Below are 25,773 nucleotides of genomic sequence, written 5' to 3' on the forward strand. Positions count from 1 at the left end.
CAACCTTATGATCAGCAAGCCCAAGGGGCTCATTGGTTTAGACCACAGTGCCACCCGCATCCCACTTAAATGTATTGAACACCACAGCAAACCCTCAAAAGATATCTAAAATGGTGATATGAAAGCTTAATCATGTATACCAGGCAGCATTTGAGTCACAGGCAAAACCAATATTTTGTAATCTCATGTCTAATGGCTGTATGAATTGGCTCTTAATCTTTTGCACTTGGCATAGTTTACTATTATTTGTCCCAACAGGCATTGTCATAACTATGTAAGCAGTCATCACAGCACATTACAAATTCCAGAGAGAGAGAAAGGTGGCCATGACTAGGGATGGAATAGAAATACGATTTACGGTAGTTCACATTTAAAGGGCACAGGAGCTCTTGCTGCTGCAATGCTACCCTGCTCAACAGCTATTGGGCAGGAAGCTGAATGTACTGCAGCGGGCTCCCCACTTACACATGTTTTACTTATGTGCGTGGGGGCCTGGAACACAAGTGGGGAGTCCCCTGAATAGCTAAACAGGTACTCTGAACTTACCACTGGAAGACAACCAGTGGTCTAAGAATCCTGAGCTGACATATCATTTCAGACTGCTGGTGAATTCAACCTTTTAAATATAAAAGCCTCCCCACAACAAATAAACTAGCAGAGCAAGAAGTAAAATGGGCTAGCATCTCCCTGTTGTGCTAGTATTTTATTTGTAAGGATTTTAAAACAACAGCAACATGGGAAAACATTATAAAAATTGCGACTCCTCTTGCAACCTAGAATAGTTCAGTCCAGTCTGCCACCTTTTAATTACTGGACCACTTTCATTCTTCTCCATATGTAGATCAGGTATGAGCTGAAGTACTTAGAAAACCACGTTTAGGCAACACAGTATTACATTTTATTTCATATTTATTCTCTGCTCCCCCCCCCCAAGTAATAAATAAACAAATGATTTCTTAACTGCTCCGGTTGTCAAAAATAAAAATGCAGTATTCCTTACACAACATGTTCTGTATGGCTTTTTATAGCTGGGAGGGAGAAAGAAAGAATACAACGTAACAGGAAATGATTGTCTACTGGGATTCTTCCAGGAAGTATTTTATTCTAATCTAGCCCAAACCTGACTGCAGAATCCGCTCCCATGTGTGAATGTAAAGAAACACTTTCCCTACTACTGTGGTCTAAGAAATCTTAGACTGATAGGAAGAGAAGCTGCTTCACCTTTTGGAGCTTGCCAGGAGACAGCGATTAAGAGGAAAGGCTATCTGGTATGTACATGTAGCTTGGCCTTTTGCCAGTGGAAGCAGTTGACTCAGGCCCGTCCAATTTAATAATAATAAAATAAAGAAAACCAATCTTAAACACAACCTGGATGAACTAACTGGCAACGTACTCTGTTGGTCTGAACAACATCCTGACCGCAAGATTAATCCCTAGGGACACAGAAAAAGACAGAAAATTAAGTAGTGTGCAGGGATCTGACAGCAATATAGATATGAAGCAGAGTAGAAATTAGGACGGAACAGGTACTAGAAAAGTAATTATTTGTTTAGCAGGCTACAAAGTACAGGTGGCTTCAGTAAATGTGTGGAGGCTGTGGTGGATGCTTAAGATGTTGAAGTTGATTAATAGGCCAGGAGGTATAAATCAACCCATGAGAAAGACAAAAGAGGAGAATAATGTTGGTCTCTTTTTTGTTGTCCATTTTTGACTGGTGCAAATCCATGCCTTTGAAGCGAAGATAATGGGCAGCAAACAGTTTTCCGCCTTGGGCATTAATGAAGCCCAGCAGGCTCCTGTCAATCTCTTTTATTGGCAGATCAGGTGTCCCCAGATGGTCCAAAGGACCGTCTGTGACATGTTTATCTTCATGACAGTGAATGGATAATCTCCCATTCCTTAGGCCAAGTCATGTGCTTTTTAGATTCATTCAGCATAGTTTTTCCCAGGCATATCTCATTTTACACTCTGCATCCATGAACTTCCATCTTTCCATCTAGCAACTGTTTTCTACTTTGAGGGGAACATATCCAATTTGCAGCCCAGTCACCTATTCCTGATGGGACCAGGAAAGGAAAAGGTGCAAGAATTGCAGAAGGAGGCACTGCTGATGACACATTTATGTTCAAGCGAGGCCTATCCTGTATCCAGAGAGTCCATGAAAATCTTGGACATCGCCCTTCAGTCCCTGAGGGGTCTCAAAAAAAGGTTCAGCTCACTCTTCATGAAATGAATCCCCTGCCACATTAAAAAGGTGCTTCATTTGGATGATGTCATTAGCCACAGGAAGAGATAAAAGAGGCAGCAATTCTCATTCCCCCACTCCCAATTTTAAACTCAGTCCTCCACATTTCCATATCAGTGTGTAAAAAAAAAAGTGCTCATGAGAACTCAGCAGCATTTTAGTGTGAATTTCTTCTAACAGACACATTTTGGTATGTAGTTTCGCTTAATGCACACAATTTTGCAAAGCAGTTTTCCTAAATATAAAGCATTTTGTATGTTGCTCTCATTAATATATGCACTTATATGCACAGTTTGGTGCATTTTTGTACACTTCACTTGGCTAGAGAACTGCATTGCAAAATTCGGAGAAGTTCAAATTTCAAAAACATGGGTGTATTTCAATTAGCACATTGTTTCAGAAAGTGGGAATTAGATAAGTTCACCTTTAAGTGCAATCAAATTTTGTCTCCATCCCTACTTAGCTCCTCACCCTCAACAGGATTTTGTGCTTATGCTTCATGGTTTTGAAACTGAGGTAACACTAGGTAAAGGTAAAGGGACCCCTGACCATTAGGTCCAGTCGTGGCCAACTCTGGGGTTGCGGCGCTCATGTCGCTTTATTGGCCAAGGGAGCCGGCGTACAGCTTCTGGGTCATGTGGCCAGCATGACTAAGCTGCTTCTGGGGAACCAGAGCAGTGCACAGAATTGCCATTTACCTTTCTGCCAGAGCAGTACCTATTTATCTACTTGCACTTTTGCCGTGCTTTCAAACTGCTAGGTTGGCAGGAGCAGGGACCGAGCAACGGGAGCTTACCCCCTCACAGGGATTCGAACCGCCGACCTTCTAACCAGCAAGCCCTAGGCTCTGTGGTTTAACCTACAGCTTCACCCGCATCCCTCCACAGCACCACCCGCGTCCTAGGGAAGCCTAAATCTTGGGCATACCTAAAATAGCCATAGGATCCCCAGGGCTTTTTTTCCTCAGCTGTTTATGGTTTTCTTTTAAAACCATAAGATGTTCTTAAGGTAGAACATAGCAAGAAGAGACTGCAATTGTAATAGATCAGGCTTTCCTACACAGCTTTCAGGTCACTGAGGGTATAGGGCGGTATACAAATTTAATAAATAATGATAATAATAGTAAGTAGGCTGTCCTAGCCCTTTCTCTTCTGTCACACAACTTCTACATACAGCTAGTGAGGCAGACTCCAGCTCTGCAGAGCTGCCATCAAGGCCATAGTTTTTTAATGCAAGATTAGACAATTGTAGATTCCAAACCACACTATGGCAGAAAGGGGACAAAATAAGGTCCTGCCTGTTTTTGCTTTGTGTGTGTGTGGTTTTTTTTTAAAAAAAACCCTCTGTAAAACAGATTTTCAAATTTGGTTTAGACTTGATGATAACATGGAGCCACATCAACTTAAGAGACAGAAGTCCCATAGTGTAAAGGCTGCAAAGGGGAAAGTGAGCTCAGAATAGGGGAGGCGCTGAAGCAATTCGTCAGCAGAATGCTCAATTCCTAACCCCTGCTGGTATAGATAATCCACACAGCACTTGGCATTCCTGAGGGAGCAATCCCACAGAAGCTGCCCTTTCACACTGCCAGCAGTAGTATTTGTTTACCGTCAACATCCATACCCTTTCCATGGTGCCAGCTCTAGTAAAAATTCTTTCACTTCAGGCTTTGGGTATATGAACAATTTTTATTGGGAAACATATCGTGACCTGTGAGATCAGGCCCATGACCCACTGTACATAAACAGAAGTGGAGAAGCCAAGGGTGCGTGTGTTTGACATTGCCAACATCGGAGGTGCTAGTTTCTGTGCAGTGGCACTTTTGAAGGGTGAATTGGGTGAACAGTGTAAATTACCCCAATGAATGTTTCTCACCTCTTTACATAGTTATTTATAAAAGAGTCTTCAGGCCCTGTAGCTTCTGGTTAATAACTGCTTGGTACATAGTCTTGGGAGGCTTCCTTTCCTAGAAAGGAAACGTCAGGAATAATAATATATCTGGAATTTGTCATTCAGACTCAGACATGTTCTCTCATTCTTCAGAGAGAAGGTAACAAAATGGGTTACAGGATGTCACTGACAGACCTCCAAACAACACTGAGGAAAAATGATAAGGGTACATCTCCAAACTGAACTCCTGCTTCTATTATTTCTATAGCAGTACATTGTTAAGCATCACTGAGCTATTTCTCAAAATGTCTTGTTGTCTGATATATGGGATAAAAATGAAGAATTTTACCAGCACCCTTTGTATTTTCCTCTCCCCTTCACAGTATTACCATGGAAATCTGCAACCTAAATTACATGAGTGATTAGAGACAGCGTATTTTTCCCCCAGGCAGTTGAACCGATGCAATAGCATCATTATTGGGTACACTAGTCCTCTTCAGGCATTCACTATCTGGGTTGAGTAAATACATGAAGCACATGCTATCTCCACCCCCACTGCCATTCCAGTTACTTTCCATGAGTGTGAAAGCAACTATCTGAAGCACGTCTCAGAGCCCTGATTTTCCAGAGTTCAAAACGTACAAGGAGCCTCCACAGGTACAGGACTCCCCTCATTGCAATCTGCCAGACTCCAGCTTGTGTAGGGCAACCAGAATAGTGACAAGGCATGGAGCTAGTAGCATGCTTGTCCCCACAGTCCTCTGTTTTACAATCATGCATCAGAACAGCATAAAAGGTCTGAATTCTGGTGCTCAGGTGATGTGAGTGCATATACTGAAAATATTATAACATAGATAAATATCTAGATGAACCATATCTGGAGTCAAACCACTTATGTAAAACACAATTTACATAATCTCTAACCATTGGCCATGTTGGCAACATCTGGAGGGCCTCAAGTTTATTGCATTTATTAATTAAATGTACATCCCCTCCCTTCTTCTCAAAGAAGCCCAGGATATAAAATAACAAGTGATAAAATGATAAAAGTGTATTAAAAACCATTCCAGTGCAGATACAGACTGAGAAAGATCTCATCTTAAAAGGCTTATTGAAACAGGAAGGACTTCAGTAGCCACCGTAAAGACAACAGAGACAACACATCTGCTCCCTGCTGCACAGGATCATTGATCCTTAAGCACTAATATTGAAGTTGCGTTCCTATGTTTGCCTGAACATGCAAATGCAGTACTTGTGGTTGGGAGCAGGAGTGTGCACACAAATTCCACCCCCACCATGCCTATGCACATCACCCTGTGCGCTTAGTCCCCAATCTTCTCAACATTGAGTTGGAAAGGTCTATAGGGGATTTCTACTCATGTTTGCGTGAACACAAGTAGAACCTACTGCATGATGAGGGATCCGGATAAGCTCAAGCCACGTGAGTAGAAGCCCCCTTGCAAATCTTCCCTGTACAGTGTGGGGAAGGGAAGGTACTGTGGGTGAGTGTGTAATCTGCACCGAGACACGGAGGGGAGCTCTGGATACAGAGTTCATGTGTTGAACCAAATACTTGAATTCACCTGAAGTTGGAAAAGATCCAGAATTTGGTGGCTTCAGCAAGGAGAAAAATAGTGCCACCACTCCAGAGCTCCACATCCCCTTCACCGCATGCAAAAATTCATGTGCACACTGCCCTACACATAGAGTTTATTCAGTTATGAACGCAAGACTCCCATTCCACAGAAAACATAGAGTTCTATGCAAGTAGGGAAGTTATATCTGGAATGCCTGCAATTTCACTGGATTGCTGGTAAGTAAATTTTTGACCAATCTAAGATAAGGACTAGAGCAGGGGTCAACAACCTTTTTCAGCTGTGGGCTGGTCCACCATCCCTCAGACCATGTGGTGGACTGGACTATATTTTGAAAATAATGATGATGATGATGATGATGATGATGATGATGAACAAATTCCTATGCCCCACAAGTAACCCAAAGATGCATTTTAAATAAAAGCATACATTCTACTCATGTAAAAATACCAGGCAGCCCCCACAAATAACCCAGAGATGCATTTTAAATAAAAGGACACATTCTACTCATGTAAAAACATGCTGATTCCTGGACTGTCTGCGGGCCAGATTGAGAAGGCGATTGGGCCGCATCTGGCCCATGGGTGTTAGGTTGCCTACCCCTGGACTAGAGAGTCTCAACTCTTGTGGCTGATGTCCTACTGTTTTTGTTTACTTGACTGGGGGGACGGGACCCTGTGCAGATTCTATTGACTGTAACAAACCAACATTCAGCTTAATAGTTTCTTTCCAAATAAACAGTCACAGAAGAGCTGATTGCTTCATCCTGCAAGGACATCTCCAATTCAGCTGCTAATCTCCAGACCCCTCTATCCAACCAACTGCAGCCAATCCAAGAGTACATCTGTGCCAACTCTCTCCCTTGAGAAGGCTTCCACAAAGAGGCCTTCAGATAGCTCCAGACAACTGATTCTCACGTTGCCAGGGATTTTCTTTTCAGGATTGAAAAACAGCAATGCAATCAATTACTAAGACAACGTAGCTATTCAAATGCAGATAATCTTTTCCCTTCCTGGGACCACACAGACTGTGCCATCTCAAGGTTCAGCTGTGGCAGTAATTTATGCTGCAGGACAGTGAATGTCCCCCATAAAAAAGTCCCACACTGACAGTGTCGGGGGAAACTTCAAGTGTTCCTGCACTGACCACTCTTTTCAGCCTCGGTCATTAAGGGAGGATTCCATTTCCACTGCGGCCTTAAAGTTTTCCCAAATCACAGGAAGGGAAGGAGAGAGAAAAACAGATGGCAAAAACCAGAGATGATGAGCCTTCAGGTGGTTAATTTTCATTATGTCTGGCAATACTGATGCCGCATCATTATGAAGTTATGGGGAGAGATCACATCTCAGTGGCTGAGCTCATGCTTCAGGAAGTCCCAGGCTGGTTCCACCCCTGGCATCTACATTTAAAAGGATCTCAGGTAGCAGGTAATGGGAACCATCTGTTCCCAAGACCCCAGAGAGCTTATGAGAACCAGAACAGAGTCAGTACTGGGCTAGATGGAGAAATAATCTGACCAGGTATAAGACAGAGTCCTGTGCTACTAATGGTGGTTGTACATAATATTGCGCTTAGTACACACATTAGCATTACTGTACATATTCACCTTTAGCTTTCCTGATTTCCTCACATCAGCAACACAATTATCTGTGAACCAATCCCAAGCTATTCGCTTTTTAGTTTCTTGTGTGCAATCCCATGAAGTTCTGAAAGTCCCAATTCAGAAACCTTCTTTGCAGTATACTCTGGTGCATAGGCCTTTAGGGAGCCTTTGTCCTTTCTGTATTTTCATTTCATAGAAATACAAGGAAAGCCATAACAGCTTGAGTAGCTACTAGAACCACTCAAAGTGACCAAGAGGCTTTTCCTGTGGGCCACTCAGCATTGGGAAGCTGTAATTCTCCTCTTTCTTCCATATATTCCTCCCCACATGCTCCACTAATCATCTGAGACCTTGCTTCAGATTCCTTGGCTATCTGAGGCATCATTGTGAAGGACATTTCCAATAGAGATGCCCATCCTGTGGAATGTCCTCCTGACTGAGATTCACCAAGCCACAATATGTTATGGTTTTAGGTGTTGTTGTTTAGAAAGGCCTTCAGCCAAGACCCTTTTGCCTTCTCACTGTCAATGCTGTTTTCATTTCTGTTTCTCTACTTTGGTTTTATGAACTGCTGTTTCTGTTGATTCTGAGGTGTATGTGTGTTGTGTGTGTTTTAATGAGTGGGCTTTTTCAATGGTTATTGTTTTTTGTGGATTTGAACTTTGGTTGTTTCGGTCTTTGACAATGCCTGTTTTATTGCTGCAAGCAATGTTGAGTTTCTTGGGGGGGAGAAGGAAGGATATAACTTTTTTTAAAAAAATGACAGTAGGAGCTGTTTGACAGTGGAACAAACTCCCTTGGGTGGCTGTGGACTCTCATTCATTGGAGCTTTTTAAGCAGAGGTTGGCTGGTCATCTGTGATGGATGCTTTAGCTGGGATTTCTGCATTGCAGGGGGTAGGAATAGATGACTCTTGGGGTCCCTCCCCACTCTACAATTCTAAGATTCTATGCTATAAAGCCTATGCTGGATGGAATGGATGCTCCTGTTTGCCTTCTGCCTTTGCCCACCAATTCTGCGTTTGAATGCCTTTTCCACATTCTTCCCTGCTAATCTCAGCAATGATTTGTGAGAGCTTCAGCAAGCAGGAGTCATGCAAACCAGCCTGGCATGTGGTAAGGAGAGGTTGTTCACGGCAGACGTTGGTTCTTGGAGGAGGGGCTACAAGCATGCACCTGTTGCGAGTGAGCGGCCAAGGCTTATGTCAGAGTGCCACAAATATTCTCCCTTCACGAGGGGCCTGACCTTTTCAAGCATGTTTTATGACAGCGTGCAACCATTAAGTGCTACTTGATCCTCTGCTAATGCAGCAATTACAAAAGGACCATAGGGGCTTGCTTGAGTGCTTGTCAATGGGATAAACACCTTTGCTAGGGGAGGAGGTTGACGAAAAGGTGCACGTTCCCCATTCTCCCCAACCACACCCCTGCCCTGATTGGTCTTCCACACAATCAGACAATCTGAATTTTAACCGTAGCACTAGCCACAATGACCCTGTGCCAGAAGTGGGATTCCTCATTCCACACACCCCCCTTGGTGGGGGTGCAGGGGGCAAGGACAGCCATACTGTTATTTCCAACTTCTTTTTTCTCCTAAGGATTTCCACCCCATCAAGTAAATGTTCCTTACAGTAAAAAAAATCAAGTAAGTAAAAATTCAATTTAAAGTTCTTAGGATGACTGAGCAGTAATTGAGAGCAGGAGACTGTCTTGATGATTTGGGAGCACTGATAATTATTACTTGCAGCAGTAGTAATACCTAGCACATAGTTCAGTTGGTTAGAATGGGGTGCTGATAATGCCAAGGTTGCAGGTTCGATTCCTGTAAGGGACAGCTGCATATTCCTGCATTGCAGGGGGTTGGGCTAGATGATCCTGAGGGTTTCTTCCATCTCTACAGTTCTTCAGTTCTATATGGAGTGCTTTGGAATGTTCAAAGGACTTCACAGAATTATCTTGCAATCCTTCCAACAACCCTGTAAGATCCAGGGGATCTGAGAGAGCAGAGTGGAGGAGCCACTAGCCTTTGAGCCCAACACTTTGCCTGCCCTCCTCAGAACCTCATCCTGAGGCCAGCTCAAACCAGATCATACCAGGTTGATGAGAACGTGGTCCTGATCTACCACTCTTTAGTGACAAAGAAACAATGCATGTAGCAAACTCATCATTCCATACTGAATAGCATCTGGGATGAAGGCCATCCTGAAAGGGAAAGACGCATGTCGGGCAGGGCCTTGTCAGACAGCAGTGAAGTTAGTGGAGTCCTTTATGGGTCCAGCACCATTGTAGGAGCACTTTCACCTGCTGCATAACTGTTTGTCATGTAGAAGCTTGCCTGGAACAAGTAGGTTGTCAACAGCCTGGAGGAATAACTGAGAGCATCCTGGTCATGGGGGAGGTTTCCCACTTGGTCTACACAGAATGTATGAGGGTGGGGGCCCCTAGTCTGTGGAACAGCAGCCTGTGGAGAGCAAAGCAGCCTGAATGCATGGTAGAGAGCAAGAAAGAAGGGTGGGTGGTGCCACTTGAGTGACAGCTAGTGCTTGTGCCTCAGCCTCCCCACCCCTGGGGGCAGGGAAGGGAATGACTGAAGTGACTGTGACTATAGTTATACCTAACATTTCCCCAGGGAGGGTTACTGTATAACCCTATGTGTGTGGAAACAACGTGTGTTGTTGTGTAATTGCCAGTGTTTGTGTTTGGAATGGTTTGGAATGGAAACCAATCTAGTCAATATGAAAAGTATCCATCCAGTGAATATGACTGGTATTTGGTCCCAACTTTCTGATTTAAACAACTGATACGTGATTATGACCTGTTTTGCCGTTTCCTTGACGTTGAAATGAATAGTGTGGAAATTATGTCATTAATTATGTTAAATCCGTAAATTACATAAATAATTTGGTAATTTGCATTAAACAGAAGAAAAGAGGAATACGGTATCATTTAGAGGAAACTGAACTGCAGAGGAACAGAATCAGTGCTGATTGTGAGGAAGACTGGTCAGAACAGAAACTGCTGCAAACTTACCTGCATGTGGGGATGAGGGTCTTGCCTGTGTAGGGAACATTTCTTCCCACTATTGAGGGGGAAGAGTGTTCCAGCAATACAGTTCTGGGAAGACACGGCATTCACATACAGTGGTATCTCGGGTTAAGAACTTAATTCGTTCCGGAGGTCCGTTCTTAACCTGAAACTGTTCTTAACCTGAAGCACCACTTTAGCTAATGGGGCCTCCCGCTGCCGCCACGCCGCTGGAGCACGATTTCTGTTCTCATCCTGAAGCAAAGTTTTTAACCTGAAGCACTATTTCTGGGTTAGTGGAGTCTGTAACCTGAAGCGTCTGTAACCTGAAGCGTCTATAACCTGAGGTACCACTGTATAGAAAAAGTAGTGATGGTGGTGAATACTTTGCAGCATGGTAATCCTCTTCCCTTGCTGAGTTGCGGTGGGCTGCTCTGTTCTGACATACCCAGCTGTTGGAGTGGGGTGAATGGCGATGGCAGAGTCCCAGGGTGAGGGACCTATTACAGTTCTAGGAAGAGAATATGCTGAAGTTGCTAGGAGTGTGTTGGAGACAGGCTGTTTGTGCTAAGTGCTTCCTTTTTTGCAGGCTGTCTTTCTTCATCATTCACGTCACCAAAGTTCCCCCTGTGAGCCTCAACATCAGGCCAGAGAAATATATTCCTATTCCATGTACAATATAATCTGGGTTGTGGCCTTCCTCTGTGGGATTATATAGACTAGTTGTGGTGTGCTGTGATTGGCTGCTGGGTTACACCACATTCTATGCTTTGTTGTGGCGACGTCAGCAGATTGCTCATCAGTATTAAGGTGCTATTTAAAATCCCCATCCCCTAGGATAGGAACTCTTTGCACCAAGGTCCAGGGCTGGTGGAAAGTTGACCCCTCAACAGGAGCATGGTCTTGAGTAAAGACATGAAGGCCAGGGGTGGAGGGGAAACCTAGGAAAATTTCACCCGTTTTTTCTCTTTTTGCCCTATTTTCCAGAAACAATTTTTTTAAAGCTGGGAAAATTGGGAAAAACAACACAGCAGCTCCGTTTTTCCATTTCACCCATGGATACAGCACTGGATATAGGGCATTGTGGGTGGTTCCCCATCACAGGGTGCTGAGCCAAGGGGGCACAATATTGAGAAGATCGATAATTATGAAGATCTATTTGGGGACGTCAGATTTTGTCCTCATGCAGGGCACCATATTATGAAAGATTACCAAAGTCCACCCCTGCTTCATATCTGCAGTGGAGTGTGCTCTGTCCCCTCCTCATTCCTGGTTCAATCCTGTTCCAGCCTAATATGTTTTTTGAGTTCTGTCAACATAGTAAGGCTTCTGCCAAACTCTACAGCTGCTCAGCCAGTATAACTTGAATACAGTGGTACCTCGGGTTAAGTACTTAATTCGTTCCGGAGGTCCGTACTTAACCTGAAACTGTTCTTAACCTGAAGCACCACTTTGGCTAATGGGGCCTCCTGCTGCTACCGTGCCGCCGGAGCACGATTTCTGTTCTCATCCTGAAGCACAGTTCTTAACCTGAAGCACTATTTCTGGGTTAACGGAGTCTGTAACCTGAAGCGTATGTAACCTGAGGTACCACTGTACAAGATTGTTCTGTTAGTTAGTTAAAATGAATACTGTATGGGTATGGGGATTCAATATTTCCCATTCCAGAACTGCCAACAAGGTCAGGATACTTAAAATAATAATAATAATTTTTTATTTATATCCCGCCCTCCCCAGCCGAAGCCGGGCTCAGGGCGGCTAACAACATTAAAACAGTATAACATTATAAAACATTATGAAAATGAATTAAAATCAAAATTGATGGCAACCATAAACTAAAGCTTTGTAAAGATTGCCAGAGGAGGGGGTCAGGCTGCGCCCTGACCAAATGCCAGGTGGAACAGCTCTGTCTTGCAGGCCCTGCGGAAAGATGTCAAGTCCTGCAGGGCCCTTGTCTCTTGTGACAGAGCGTTCCACCAGGTTGGAGCCGCAGCCGAAAAAGCCCTGGCTCTAGTTGAGGCCAGCCTAACCTCTCTGAGGCCTGGGACCCTCAAGGTGTTTTTATTTGAAGATCGTAAGTTCCTCTGTGGGGCATACCAGGAGAGGCGGTCCCGTAGGTACGAGGGCCCTAGGCCGTATAGGGCTTTGAAGGTTAAAACCAGCACCTTAAACCTGATCCTGTACTCCACCGGGAGCCAGTGCAGCTGGTATAGCACCGGATGAATGTGATCTCTAAGCGAAGACCCCGTAAGGAGTCTCGCTGCGGCATTCTGCACCCGCTGGAGTTTCTGGGTCAGTCTCAAGGGCAGCCCCACGTAGAGCGAGTTACAATAATCCAGTCTGGAGGTGACCGTCGCGTGGATCACAGTGGCTAGGTCAGGGCGAGAGAGGTAAGGAGCCAACTGCTTAGCTTGGCGGAGATGAAAAAATGCCGCCTTTGTTATAGCTGCAATCTGCGCCTCCATGGAGAGGGAGGTATCGAAGATTACACCCAAACTCTTAACGGACGGTGCTGGCACTAATTGCACCCCCGCAAGAGATGGGAGTTGCCCCCTCAGTCCCATGTCGTCCCGTCCCAGCCAGAGGACCTCTGTCTTCGAAGGATTTAACTTCAGCCGGCTCCCACGTAACCATCCAGCCACAGCCTCCAAGCATCTGATCAGTGTGTCTGGGGCCGAGTCCGGGTGGCCGTCCATCAACAAATAGAGTTGGGTGTCATCAGCATACTGATGGCAGCCCAGCCCAAAACTCCGGACAAGCTGGGCGAGGGGGCGCATAAAGATGTTAAAAAGCATCGGGGAGAGTATTGCACCCTGAGGCACACCACACACCAAGGAGTGGCGGGATGACAATTCCCCCCCAAGCGCCACCCTCTGTCCCCGACCAGAGAGAAACGAGCGCAGCCATTGAAGGACTGCGCCCTGGATCCCCACGTCGGCAAGGGGGTGGTCCAGGAGTTCGTGATCGACCATGTTGAAGGCTGCTGACAGGTCTAGAAGAATCAGCAGCCCCGACCCGCCTCGATCCAGCTGCCTGCGGAGATCATCTGTTAGGGCGACCAGAGCCGTCTTGGTCCCATGACCAGCGCGGAAGCCGGACTGGAATGGATCCAGAGCTGATGTTTCATCCAGAAACCTACCAAGCTGTTCAGCAACCGCTCTCTCAATCACCTTACCCAGGAATGGAAGATTCGAGACCGGGCGGTAATTGGATAGATCTAAGGGATCTAATGATGTTTTCTTTAAGAGCGGGCGCACCACTGCCTCCTTCAGTTCCCCTGGGAATGTCCCGGTGCCAGGGGACAGATTGATGATATCCCCCAGGGGGGCCCGCACCTCTTCTGGACACGCTCTAATCAGCCAGGACGGGCACGGGTCGAGAGGACAGGTGGTGGGCTTTCCAGCTCGGAGGAGTCTGTCTACATCAGCTGGGGATATCCAGTCAAAGTGGTCCAATACTGAACCCGAGGACAGTCGAGGGGCCTCCAGTTCCTTTATTGTATCCAAATTGGCAGGGAGGTCATGGCGGAGCAACAAGACCTTCTCCGCAAAAAAGCTCGCAAATGCCTCACAGCTGTGTGTCAAATTGTTATTTAAATTTGGCTGTCCTTCGAGGGACGTTAAAGACCGAATTATACTAAATAATTGCGCCGGGCGAGAGCTAGCGGATGCAATGGAGGCCGAGAAGTAGGACTTTTTAGCGGCCTTCACTGCCATCTCGTAGGTTTTCATAAAAACCCTATAAGATGTTCTTGAGGCTCCGTCACGGGCACCCCGCCATACTCGCTCTAGCCGTCTGAGGTCCCGCTTCATTTTCCGGAGCTCCTCGGTAAACCAGGGAGCCCGGTTTCTGCGAGGTCGCAGAGGGCGCTTAGGTGCGATCTCATTGATGGCTGCCAGGAGCTGGGTATTCCAGGCCTCAACAAGCTCAGTCAATGAGTCGCCAGGGGGAGAAAGGTCCCGCAAGGCTTGACGGAATCTATCAGGGTCCATCAGCCTCTGCGGGCGAGCCCAAATTGGCTCGCCACCCAAGCAGGGTGGGGGTGGAACGTCAATCCTGGCTTTCAGAGCATAGTGATCAGACCATGGCACCTTCATCGAAGGAAACATGATCACATCTATACCGACGCCAAAGATCAAATCCAGCGTGTGGCCTGCTTGATGTGTGGGGCCCGAAACAAACTGGGAGAGCCCTAGTGTCGCCATGGAAGACACCAGGTCCAGAGCCTGTGAGGAGGGAGTGGCATCAGCATGGATGTTGAAGTCCCCCAATACCAATAGGTTAGGGAACTCCAAGGCCCAGCCGGCCACCGCCTCCAGCAGGCCTGACAGGGTGGCTGCTGGTGCGCTAGGTGGCCGGTACACCAGCCAGACAGCCAAGCTCTCCTCGGAGCCCCACACTAGGCCAACACATTCAATGCCGGGGATCGATGGCGATGGTAGAGCCCTGAAAGAACAATCTTCCCGGATTAATAACGCCACCCCTCCCCCCCGGCCCACAGTCCGCGACTGGTGAAGGATGGAGAAACCCGGGGGCGCCATCTCTCGTAAGGTAACAGTATCCCCTTCGCGCACCCAGGTCTCAGTCACACATGCCAGGTCAACCCCCTGCGAGGTGAAGAAATCTCGCAGGGTGGCGGTTTTGTTGCCTATAGACCTGGCATTGCACAACACCAGTGACGGAGGTGAGTAATCCTTGCTCACCCTACCCTCGTCTCTCGGGATGGGGCGCAGATTGGAAGGGGTACGAGCATATCCGTATCTCGATCCCCTTCGCCTATAACATCTGCCCCCACCGCCATACCTCCCTCGCCCCTCCACAGTAGGAATCCCAAGCCTCATACTTGCCTCCATTTACAGAATATAAAAGCAAACAAACAAAAACAATTACATGAAAACAAAACCAATCCCCACCCCACTCCCCAACCACCCCACCCCAACCCAAAATAAATCAAAACAAAATAAAAGTACATGGATAAAAACCACCGCTTATGGTGGTACAACAAAGCAAAAAAATAAAAACAGTTTAAAACATATAAAAACACTTCCAACAACCGCTGCAGCAGCACCAATGTCCCCGAGGCTGCGGCGGTGGTGAGCGTGGGCCCCGCCCCCTGGCCTGGTGGAGAGTGGGCCTGCAGGGGGAAGAGCCCTCCCCACAAACGCACGGCAAAGCGGCAGCAGCAATGTTCCGAGGCCTCCTTGGAGCCTTATATGCTGAGGTGGAGTCTGGGGCCCGCCCCCAGGCCCAAGGTGGAGAATGGGCTTGCAGGGGGAGCGGTCCTCCCCAAGACTCACCGGCAAAGCGGCAGCAGCAGTGTCCCGGGCCTCCTTGGAGTCTTTTATGCTGAGGTGGAGTCTGGGGCCCGTCCCCAAGCCCAAGATGGAGAATGGGCTAGCAGGGGGAAGAGCCCTCCCCACAAACGCACGGCAAAGCGGCAGCAGCGATGTTCCGAGGCCTCCTTGGAGCCTTATATGCTGAGGTGGAGTCTGGGGCCCGCCCCCAGGCCCAAGGTGGAAAATGGGCTTCCAGGGGGAGCGGTCCTCCCCAAGACTCACCGGCAAAGCGGCAGCAGCAGTGTCCCGGGCCTCCTTGGAGTCTTTTATGCTGAGGTGGAGTCTGGGGCCCGTCCCCAAGCCCAAGATGGAGAATGGGCTAGCAGGGGAAGGAGCCCTCCCCACAAACGCACGGCAAAGCGGCAGCCGCCTCCACATCACACACCTGCCTCCACATCAGCATCAGTTATCCAAGACCCTCCTCCAAGAGCCCTCCATCTTCATCAGGAGACTTGCAACATGCCTGGGTTGTGAGCTTGCAATCCCAAACAGATGCCTATAACTCTTATGGAACTCCATCACAATCACAAAAGCAAGGGATAATCTTCAGGGTGAAAGACATTTTCCCAAGGTACAAAGTCTCACTGTTAGAGATTTGTTTTAAAGACACACACAGCCCTCCGATGATCCTAATGAAGGAAGATTGTAATGAGCAACTTATAAGAGCCTAGCTTTTTCATGGGAGAGACCAGGTTGACAACTGGTCTGAAAGTTGTTTGGTGAATGAAGGAACAAGTGTGTGTCCAAGGCACATTCCCAGCCAGGAAAAGTTGGCATTTAACATAAAGCAGGACAGGTAATTAAACATTTTCAAAGTGGGACAAAAATGACCAGCAGAGGCCTGTAGAAAATGAGGCCGAACGCAAGGTAGATGCCAAAAAGGGAGAGAGAGAGGAATGTATAAGCAACGGTGGAAAAGTCTGGGTGGCGGCAAGGGAGATGAAGCAGCGATTTCACATCCATGGCTTGGGGATCATTTTGAAAAGGGTGGAGATGTTTGTTTGAAAACTATTTTTAATATAGCATAGAGATGGGATGAGATCGCCACAATCCCCCAAAAGACTGGCAGGGCGGCTGTTGCGTTCTGAAAGGTTAGCATAGGAAAGGCACAAAGAGCTGAAACCAAGAGGGGGGGGATATTTGTAGCCGGCTCCATAGGCTTGTGCAACCATATACAGGCATGTCCAGTGACAACATTGCGACCCTGACACCAAGTCGGCAATAAGCAGCATCCTATATATCATCTCTCGGAGTGCATTCCGTCTAGCTATTCCTAAGCACAACATTCCACTACTAGGTCATTCTGTCCAGTTTGCAGTATAGGGGGGTGGGGAGGCAGGAAGGCTGACTTCCATGATGCTACTCAGCAGATCAGCACCAGAATTTATTTGGGATTAAGTTCATATCCAGGAGCCAGGTTTGGGTCAACTGACTAGTCTAACTGGTAGATCAATTGAACAAGTGTTATTTGCTATTGTCAACTATTCCATGAAGTCAGCAACCTTAGTCAAGTGGTTAATCTATTTTTATTGCGCCGTGGAGTCAGTGACTGCACAATGGCTATCAATGACAGGGCTGAGGGTCCCTTGCTCCTGAGCCCTGCAGGAGTGAGAACTTCATATATCATACTAGTTTAGGAGCCCCATAATGCTCTCCAGGGAGCATCTGTCGTCATCAAGTCACATGCCCTAGCATCTCCTTCTGGAGATGCTACACCACACTGGAGAGCCAGTGTGGTGTAGTGGTTAAGAGCGGTAGTCTTGTAATCTGGGGAACCGGGTTCATGTCTCCGCTCCTCCACATGCAGCTGCTGGGTGACCTTGGGCCAGTCACACTTCTTTGAAGTCCCTCAGCCCCACTCACCTCACAGAGTGTTTGTTGTGGGGGAGGAAGGGAAAGGAGAATGTTAGCCGCTTTGAGACTCCTGAAGGGGAGTGAAAGGTGGGATATCAAATCCAAACTCTTCTTCTTCTTCTGATCAGAGGATCAAGCCAACATTATGTTTGGTTTAGGGGTGGCTCCCAACTGGGATTTCTCTCTCTCTCTCTTATTGTTTTCTTGCAAACACCAGTCTCTCTCCTCAAGCTTCTCCATATCACTATTTACTACTAACATCACCGGGTGGCAAAACACTTTGGCAGGGTAGGGAGAATCAAAGCACAGGGCATAATCCAGATGGCATCCCCACCAGCAACAAGATACATTAGCAACCAGAGCAGAGAGGACACACGTGAGACAAGGACAGAGACCAAAGTGTTTCCAGACTCGCAAACCCTCTCTGGCATTGCCCGCTGGCATGTAAGTGAAGACACTTGCCACAGAAAGATGCTTCTCAGCTGGGGCACCATACTGAGAAGCTTTTCAGAAAGGCGACTCTATTAGAGTGGAACCCAGTGGAGAGACTCTGAAAGATTTACTAAATAACAGGCTCATATTTCTTATGGAGCAGGAAAATGAATGGCAATCGGTATCTGCCTCAGTGTGAATAGGGCCTCCAAAGCTGTTATTCCCAAACGAAAACATGGCACCCCAGATGTTCCAACTGGCCGAGGAAAGGTTATGGCACACAATGAGATTGTGCCAGTGGCTTCAATTTCTGACAACTCATTGCTTATTTAAAATACTGTCTCAGCTAGTGTACAAATGTTGTTTGCCTCACATTTGTAGATAAAGTCTTTCATTGCTGAAATCATGACCATGGTTTGGAGCCTCAGAAACAATCCATGGGCTTCAGCCTGCTCACATAGAGTGGCCACCTTCTGAAGGTTCCATGCCAGAGGTGGACAGAACGGATGTAAATGTTACCTTTGTACAGTAAGTCCACACACAATCTTCTCTATCCTCCACCCAGGCAAGCAAATCAGAATCCAAGGATTTCAGCCCGGCTAATGCACTCAAGGAGGGTATGGAGCAGCCTGGGAAGGGTCTCAAAGGCAAGACGGTAAGGCTCAGAGGGATGCATTTGGTCCCCAGGCTTGCGGTTGCTGCTCCTGATCTACATGATTATGCCGCACACATGAAGAGGGCTCTCCCCTTTCCAAAATGAGGATGGTGGGAGCCCGAAGGTGCTTTTGTTGATACAGGAAAGAAACCGAAACCATATCTCTAGGAATAAATCTAGCTTTGCAATACCTCAAACCAGTTTGCTATGATGAGACTGTGCTGAAAATCTGTCTTCGGAAGAATATGCACCTGATGTATCTCCTGAATGCTGCAACTGGTAGAGCCACTCATCTTCCTAAGCAAGGTGCATTATATGGTGCTATAGGAAAGCCTGAGAGCTGTGGTTCCTCCAATCCTCTGGGCCAGCAGCCTTTACTTGACTTTCCAAACTGTTTGGGGTTAGATGACTCACACTGGAAAACTCTTGCTTTCATTCTGAATACTATATCCCATGGATACTGCAAAGATGGTAGCACCTTGATATTACATCTTAATATATTACCTCTTAATTTTATCTCACATACGCCAACGCTGTGAACCTTGCTAAATAACTATCAGGAAGGAAAAAGAATTAGCACCCTCCAAGTATTCCTAGACTGCTCTCATATCTCCCTGTCTCATCACTTAAGCAAGCTACAAATATTTAGCTCTTTTAACCTTTCATCATGGATAAAGCCCTCTCTGGGCACTGCCTGGTTGTCTGGGTAAAGCAACAATCAACTAAAGAAATTTCTGACAGTTACTTGACTCCCTGTCTAAGATGAAAAAAACCTCAACCATCAGGTTCTCAGAAGCTCATTTTTTTTTGTTATTAAGTTCTGACTGAAGCTTGAAAATTCACAGGACTTCCGGGTTAGCGCTGCCGATTAATGGCGGATTCCCTCCGAGCTCCGGAGGGAATCGGCTCCGCAGGATCGGGTCTTGTCCGCGCCGGCGACGCGGGGACCCTTAAAAATCACAGGCGCGGATGCCTGTGAACGTGGTGACTCGGCGGGCACCATTTGCGCCCCCCCAAACCGCGAAGGAGCCTTTTTAAAGGCTCAGGAACGGGGACGGGGGACGGCGCGGTGCTGTGAGTCGATTGCTCCTTCTGCGGAGCGAAGCCGCATGCCATTGCCGGAGAAGCGCTGACTTTTTCCTTGAAACATTCGGACTTAAAAACAAGAACCCGTGAGTAAACATGGAATTTGGATCTTAAACAAATTTTTCTGAATTGGGAACGAGCGGGGAAGGGTCAAAAAGGAAGTCGCCCCCCCCTTTGAGTAGACATTCTAACGCAAAGAGCTTGCAACTTAAGGTCGAGAGAACTTTTTTTTAAAAAAACAACAACTTCATGGCTTGACACTATAAACTTTACCGGAGGATAAACTTGACGTTTGGAGTTAAAGTTTCACCCCCCCAGAACCCGGGGACGCCCCGTGAGAGAACCTGTTGAGGAACTATTGAAGATTTTGACAGCTGTCAAAATAGCTGTCAAAAGGAAAGGATAAAGGGAACTTTGTCTTTGTTACATCTGCTGGCTATATTTGTTGCAACTTCTAGAAAATAAGGGAGAGCAGTTACAAATTAACTTACTGACTGGTTTTTAAACTGAGAGACACTGTAAAAATGGCTGAAAGAAGCAATAATCAGACTAAACTCAACAAAATACTGGCTCTCCTGGGAAAGTTACAAGATCAGACAGATGTTTTGACTACAAATGCGAACACCCTGGCCCTGGCAGTAAACAACATTGCTGAAGCTGACAGGGAGTGGAGGCAGGAAGTTTATATACATCAACAACAAGAGGAATTTGAGAGTCACGAGACTGTGGATTGTGAGGAAAAGGAAGGTGGACTAGTAATTTTGCAGATGTCAAGGGAGAATTACAGCTTGGGGCCTGGCATGCAGACAACAAAGGAGAATAAAAACTTGAGGTGGAAAGTTTGGACTGAGTTGGAAATTGCAAATTTGAGAGTGGAACACCTCATTAGTATTAATCTTAAATATGGAGGGCCAACTGGAAAAATCATGGATCTTGTTGGGTCAGAGCCCCTTCGAGCCTTGGGGCTTAACCTAAAGGACTATCCAAGAGGCCGGCAGAGAGGAACTGAGGGTGACTTGAGAGCCTCGGACGTGAGATCTCCAGGTTAAACAGTATTGATTGATGAACATCTATTGGGGACTAAACCGGGAAAGGGGGGTTGGAGTTTGGTAATCCAAAGGGTACAGAATTCTTAATTACTTACTTTTAATTTGTTTTGATATTTGTATGGAAGTTGGGAAAGCTATGGAAGGGAAATATTGACTTTAAGAAATATGTTAAAGAATAAGAAATGATGTATAAGATGTTTAAGACTAGATAAGCTAAAATTGGTGTCTAAAATTGTTAAAAGGAAATGAAAATGAGGAATGTAATAATAATTTTATGGAAGAATGAGGAAAGGTAAAATTACAGCATGTCAAAATTATTAAGTTTAAGGTTGAGAATTGAGTAATAAGGATTTGCAGGACTAATAACTTGAATTGGAATACAAGAAGGGGAGGGGAGAGGAGGTCTAAGAAAGAAGTTATATGAAAATAAGCAATTGAAATTTCTCATTTGTTTGTAATTGTTTTCTTTTTCTAAATTTTTGTATTTTCTGTTATTTTTTCTTCTTTTTTGTGTGTGTCTATGTGTATTATTGAAATGCTAATAAACATGTATTAAAAAAAAAGAAAAGAAAAAAAGAAAATTCACAACGTGGCAGCTTTTATAGATGCACTTTGTACAAAAAATATTTTAAAGGATCATGGATTTTGGATTGCCAAGTCAATGCAAATTTGCCATGGTAGTTTATATTAATGCAGATTAATGTTAACCTTTACTAATACTCATCAATTTTAACCTTTAATTTTTACCTTAAAATGGTCTTTAAATAAAATTTCTTAGTTGATATTATTTGAATGGCGAGTTTTAACAATTTGATCCAATTTGAAATTTGATCTATTTTACCAGATATCTGTGATTTTTTTAATACAACTATTTTGCTTTTTTATGTTGTTATGGCCTATGGTCACATAATAAAATTCCATTCCTCCCCCTCAACCTAGCAAAAAAGTAAGAGCGTCAGTTTACACATTTGTTAAGTGCAAATCATGCCTCTGATTTCCTGAAATAAGTTATCATTTGAAGTGGAACATATGTATCTCACTGGCAGCAAGGTCACAGGTCTTAGTATGCGTGAGATTTATGAGTCCTACTTCAAATGTTACGTTAATTACAAGGAATCAGAAGCACGAGGTACACTGGCCTCTTTGAGCTGCACAAATAAAAGACTGTACAGTGGTACCTTGGGTTAAGTACTTAATTTGTTCCGGAGGTCCGTTCTTAACCTGAAACTGTTCTTAACCTGAAGCACCACTTTAGCTAATGGGGCCTCCTGCTGCCTTCGCGCTGCTGGAGCCCAATTTCTGTTCTTATCCTGAAGCAAGGTTCTTAACCCAAGGTACTATTTCTGGGTTAGCAGAGTCTGTAACCTGAAGTGTATGTAACCTGAAGCGTATGTAACCTGAAGCGTATGTAATATGTGTTTACTCAGAAAGAAGATCTACTGCGTTAAGTGGTGCTTTCTCTCAGGTAAACCCATGTAGGATTACAACCTTGGAATTATCACTTTAAAATTTTCACTCGTCTCTAGAAGCTGCTATGCTCTCCTCCCACATTTCTGGTCACATAATTTTGACAAATGTAGAAACACTTGACAAGAACCTGAATGCGTGTCAGTTTATAGCATATATAGTATACATGAAACATCATATCCATGTTTTGCAAGTTTAGCCATCAACCTAATCTACAAATTGGTTAAGAATTGGTGCACAAAGGACAGCTTCAGATGTCATGACTTTTCCTTGTGCGCATGAACATGCGTTGAGTGTAGAACATGAGCGGCCAATGCACAGGTGTCTATTTCCCTCTGTGCACATGCGCAGGAGAGCCATTGGTGGCATCTTCCCCACACATTAATTGCACATTATGATCTGCATTTGGTTCTCTTGCTTTTCCAGAGAGTGAGTTTCACGCTGGCAACTCCTAATGTTCAGTATGACCTTCTCGTTTTGCCATAAAGTCAGAAACATTCTAACTAGTTGAGACCGTAAATCAGGGGGGGGGGGGGGACCTGTTTGTACTTTGCAACAGGAAGCATCCTTGCCTATCTGATTCATAATATGATTCAGGAAAGCAACCTTAAGACAGTTTTCCATTGCTGACAGTCCCCACACCCCCAAAACTAACACGAAACATAACACATACATCTATTTTTTAAATGTTTGTAAGTCGCTTTCAGTTCGCCTTTCTGGAAAAAAGCCATAAATATAATAATAGACTGGGATGCAGGTGGCGCTGTGGGTTAAACCACAGAGCCTTGGGCTTGCCAATCAGAAGGTCAGCGGTTCGAATCCCCACAACGAGGTGAGCTCCCGTTGCTCAGTCCCTGCTCCTGCCAACCTAGGAGTTCAAAAGCACACCAAAGTGCAAGTAGATAAATAGGTACTGCTCCAGCGGGAAGGTAAACGGCATTTCCGTGTGCTGCTCTGGTTCGCCAGAAGTGGCTTAGTCATGCTGGCCACATGACCCAGAAGCTGTACGCCAGCTCCTTCGGCCAATAAAGCAAGATAAGCGCCGCAACCCCAGAGTCGGTCACGACTGGACCTAATGGTCAGGGGTCCCTTTACCTTTATAATAATAGAACCTGTGGCCTTCCAGATGTTTTTTTTGGATTGCAAGTCCCATCAGCCCCAGCTATTACAACCAATGGCCAGGGATGATGGGGTTGTAGTCCAGCAACATCTGACAGTGGCCACAGGCTCCCTATCACAGGTTTGCACAATGTGTCTTATGATGGGAAGGGTGTTTCCAGCTGCCCCCACAGCTGCAGGAGAGCGACTATGAGCAACATAATGGGACGGGTGTTTTTAGGACTAAGGTGAAACGCGAGCATTCTAGCGTTCTTTTTTTCTCTCCACAGGAGTAACTTATTCCAAACAATTTGGCAACTGGCAGCCTCTCCCTTGAGAAACTGTCTGCTTAAGTAGGAAAATAAATGAAATTATTCACATTCTCACACCATCTCTAATCTTGGGAGTTTACAGCGGCTCAAGGGATTTTTATTTATTTATTTTTTTACAAAAACTGCTGAAGCCTCCTGTTAAAATGCTGCCAATATTTACTTCCCATAATGCATGGCGGGAGCTTGCATAATTTGCTTCCCTTCTCAACTGAAAAGAGACAGCTGTTTTGCAGTGTACGACAGCTCTGCTCTAAATGGGTCCCATAACCCACCGAAGAACAAGTGGGGATTTCAGAGGTGCCAAATGCAACTGGCCGAGTTGGAATTCAGCCAGATCACATGAGCTAGCTAATTCCCCCTTCTCCTGCAAAATGCCTTCTGATAACCACAAGAACTCGAAGATGGGGAGCATGTCTAGAAGGCGGTGCTGACAGCAAAGAAGTGTTCCAGGAATACCATGCCTAAGGGCCACTCGAGACAATCAACGCATGAAACAACCACATTTTGCTCACAGCTCAATTTCTTCTTCATAAGCTTTAGCTTGGTCAGAGGTAATGGAACTCCTGTCCAATCCCTTTTTATACAACACTGTCAGCCAGAAAGAGGGTGTGTGGGGGGGAGAGAAACAGAGACAAAGAGAGTGGAGAACTTTCTTTCAGCCAGAAGGTCACATTCTGCTGCGCAGAGCAGAAGCAAAAATGGATAGAGTAATTAATGCAATTTTAGCTTTGTGCAATAGGCTAGTTTCTACACCAAAATAATAATAATAATAATAATAATAATAATAATATTTTTTATTTATACCCCGCCCTCCCCAGCCAAGGCCAGGCTCAGAGCGGCTTACAAACAATAATAAAAACAAGAAGAATGATTACAACTTAAAAATAAAATACAACATTAAAATAATGGAACATTAAAATATTAAAATGTAGCGTCATCGCAGGAGGAGAAGGAAAAGAAAGAAAAAGAGAGAGAGAGAGAGAGAGAGAGGGAATCAAATTGGCTCCAAGCCAAAGGCCAGGCGGAACAACTCTGTCTTACAGGCCCTGCGGAAAGAAATCAGATCCTGCAGGGCCCTGGTCTCATGAGGCAGAGCGTTCCACCAGGCTGGAGCCAGAGTTGAAAAGGCCCTGGCTCTGGTTGAAGCCAATCTAACTTCCTTAGGGCCCGGGACCACTAAGGTGTTGCTATTTATGGACCTTGAGGCTCTCCGTGGGGCATACCGGGAGAGGCGGTCCCGTAGGTATGAGGGTCCTAGGCCGTGAAGGGCTTTAAAGGTCAAAAGCAGCACCTTAAATCTGACCCTGTACTCCACTGGGAGCCAGTGCAGCTTGAAAAGCACTGGGTGAATATGCTCCCATGGCAGAGACCCCGTGAGGAGCCTCGCTGCAGCATTCTGTACCCGCTGGAGTTTCTGGGACAGCTTCAAGGGCAGCCCCGCATAGAGCGAATTACAGTAGTCAAGCCTGGAGATGACCGTCGCATGGATCACTGTGGCCAAGTCGGGGCGGGAAAGGTAAGGGAGCAACTGCTTGATGCGGCGAAGGTGGAAAAATGTCGCCTTGGCTGTTGCTGTAACCTGCGCCTCCATGGAAAGAGAGGCGTCAAGGATTACACCCAAACTCTTAACGGAAGGCAATGGCACTAATTGGGCCCCCGCAAGAGACGGGAGTTGGTCCCTCATCCCCATGCCATCCCGACCTAGCCATAGGACCTCTGTCTTCGAAGGATTTAGTTTCAATCGGCTCCCACGAAACCATCCAGCCACAGCTTCCAAGCATCTGGTCAGTGTGTTCGGGGTCGAGTCAGTGTGGCCATCCATCAGCAGATAGAGCTGAGTGTCATCAGCATATTGGTGACAGCCCAGCCCAAAGCTCCGGATAATCTGGGCAAGGGGGCGCATAAAGATGTTAAAAAGCATCGTGGAGAGAATTGCGCCCTGCGGCACTCCACACACCAAGGAGTGGCGCGATGACATTTCCCTCCCTAGTGCCACCCTCTGTCCACAACCAGAGATAAAAGAGCACAACCAGTTACGGGCTATGCCCTGTATCCCCACGTCTGCGAGTAATATGGGCCAGCAGCCCAAGTTTTTTAAAAAAATCAAATCC

The 25,773-nt window shown here is 45.9% G+C and overlaps 1 protein-coding gene across 2 annotated transcripts in view; it reads right to left on the reverse strand.

Moving 5' to 3' along the window:
* Positions 1 to 25,773, reverse strand: part of LOC307217894 (uncharacterized protein) — a 41,562-nt gene that overhangs the window by 9,689 nt on the left and 6,100 nt on the right. The gene's annotated exons all lie outside the window — the stretch shown is intronic.

Source organism: Podarcis cretensis (assembly GCF_951804945.1).
Source record: "Podarcis cretensis genome assembly, chromosome: 6".
NCBI lineage: Eukaryota > Metazoa > Chordata > Lepidosauria > Squamata > Lacertidae > Podarcis > Podarcis cretensis.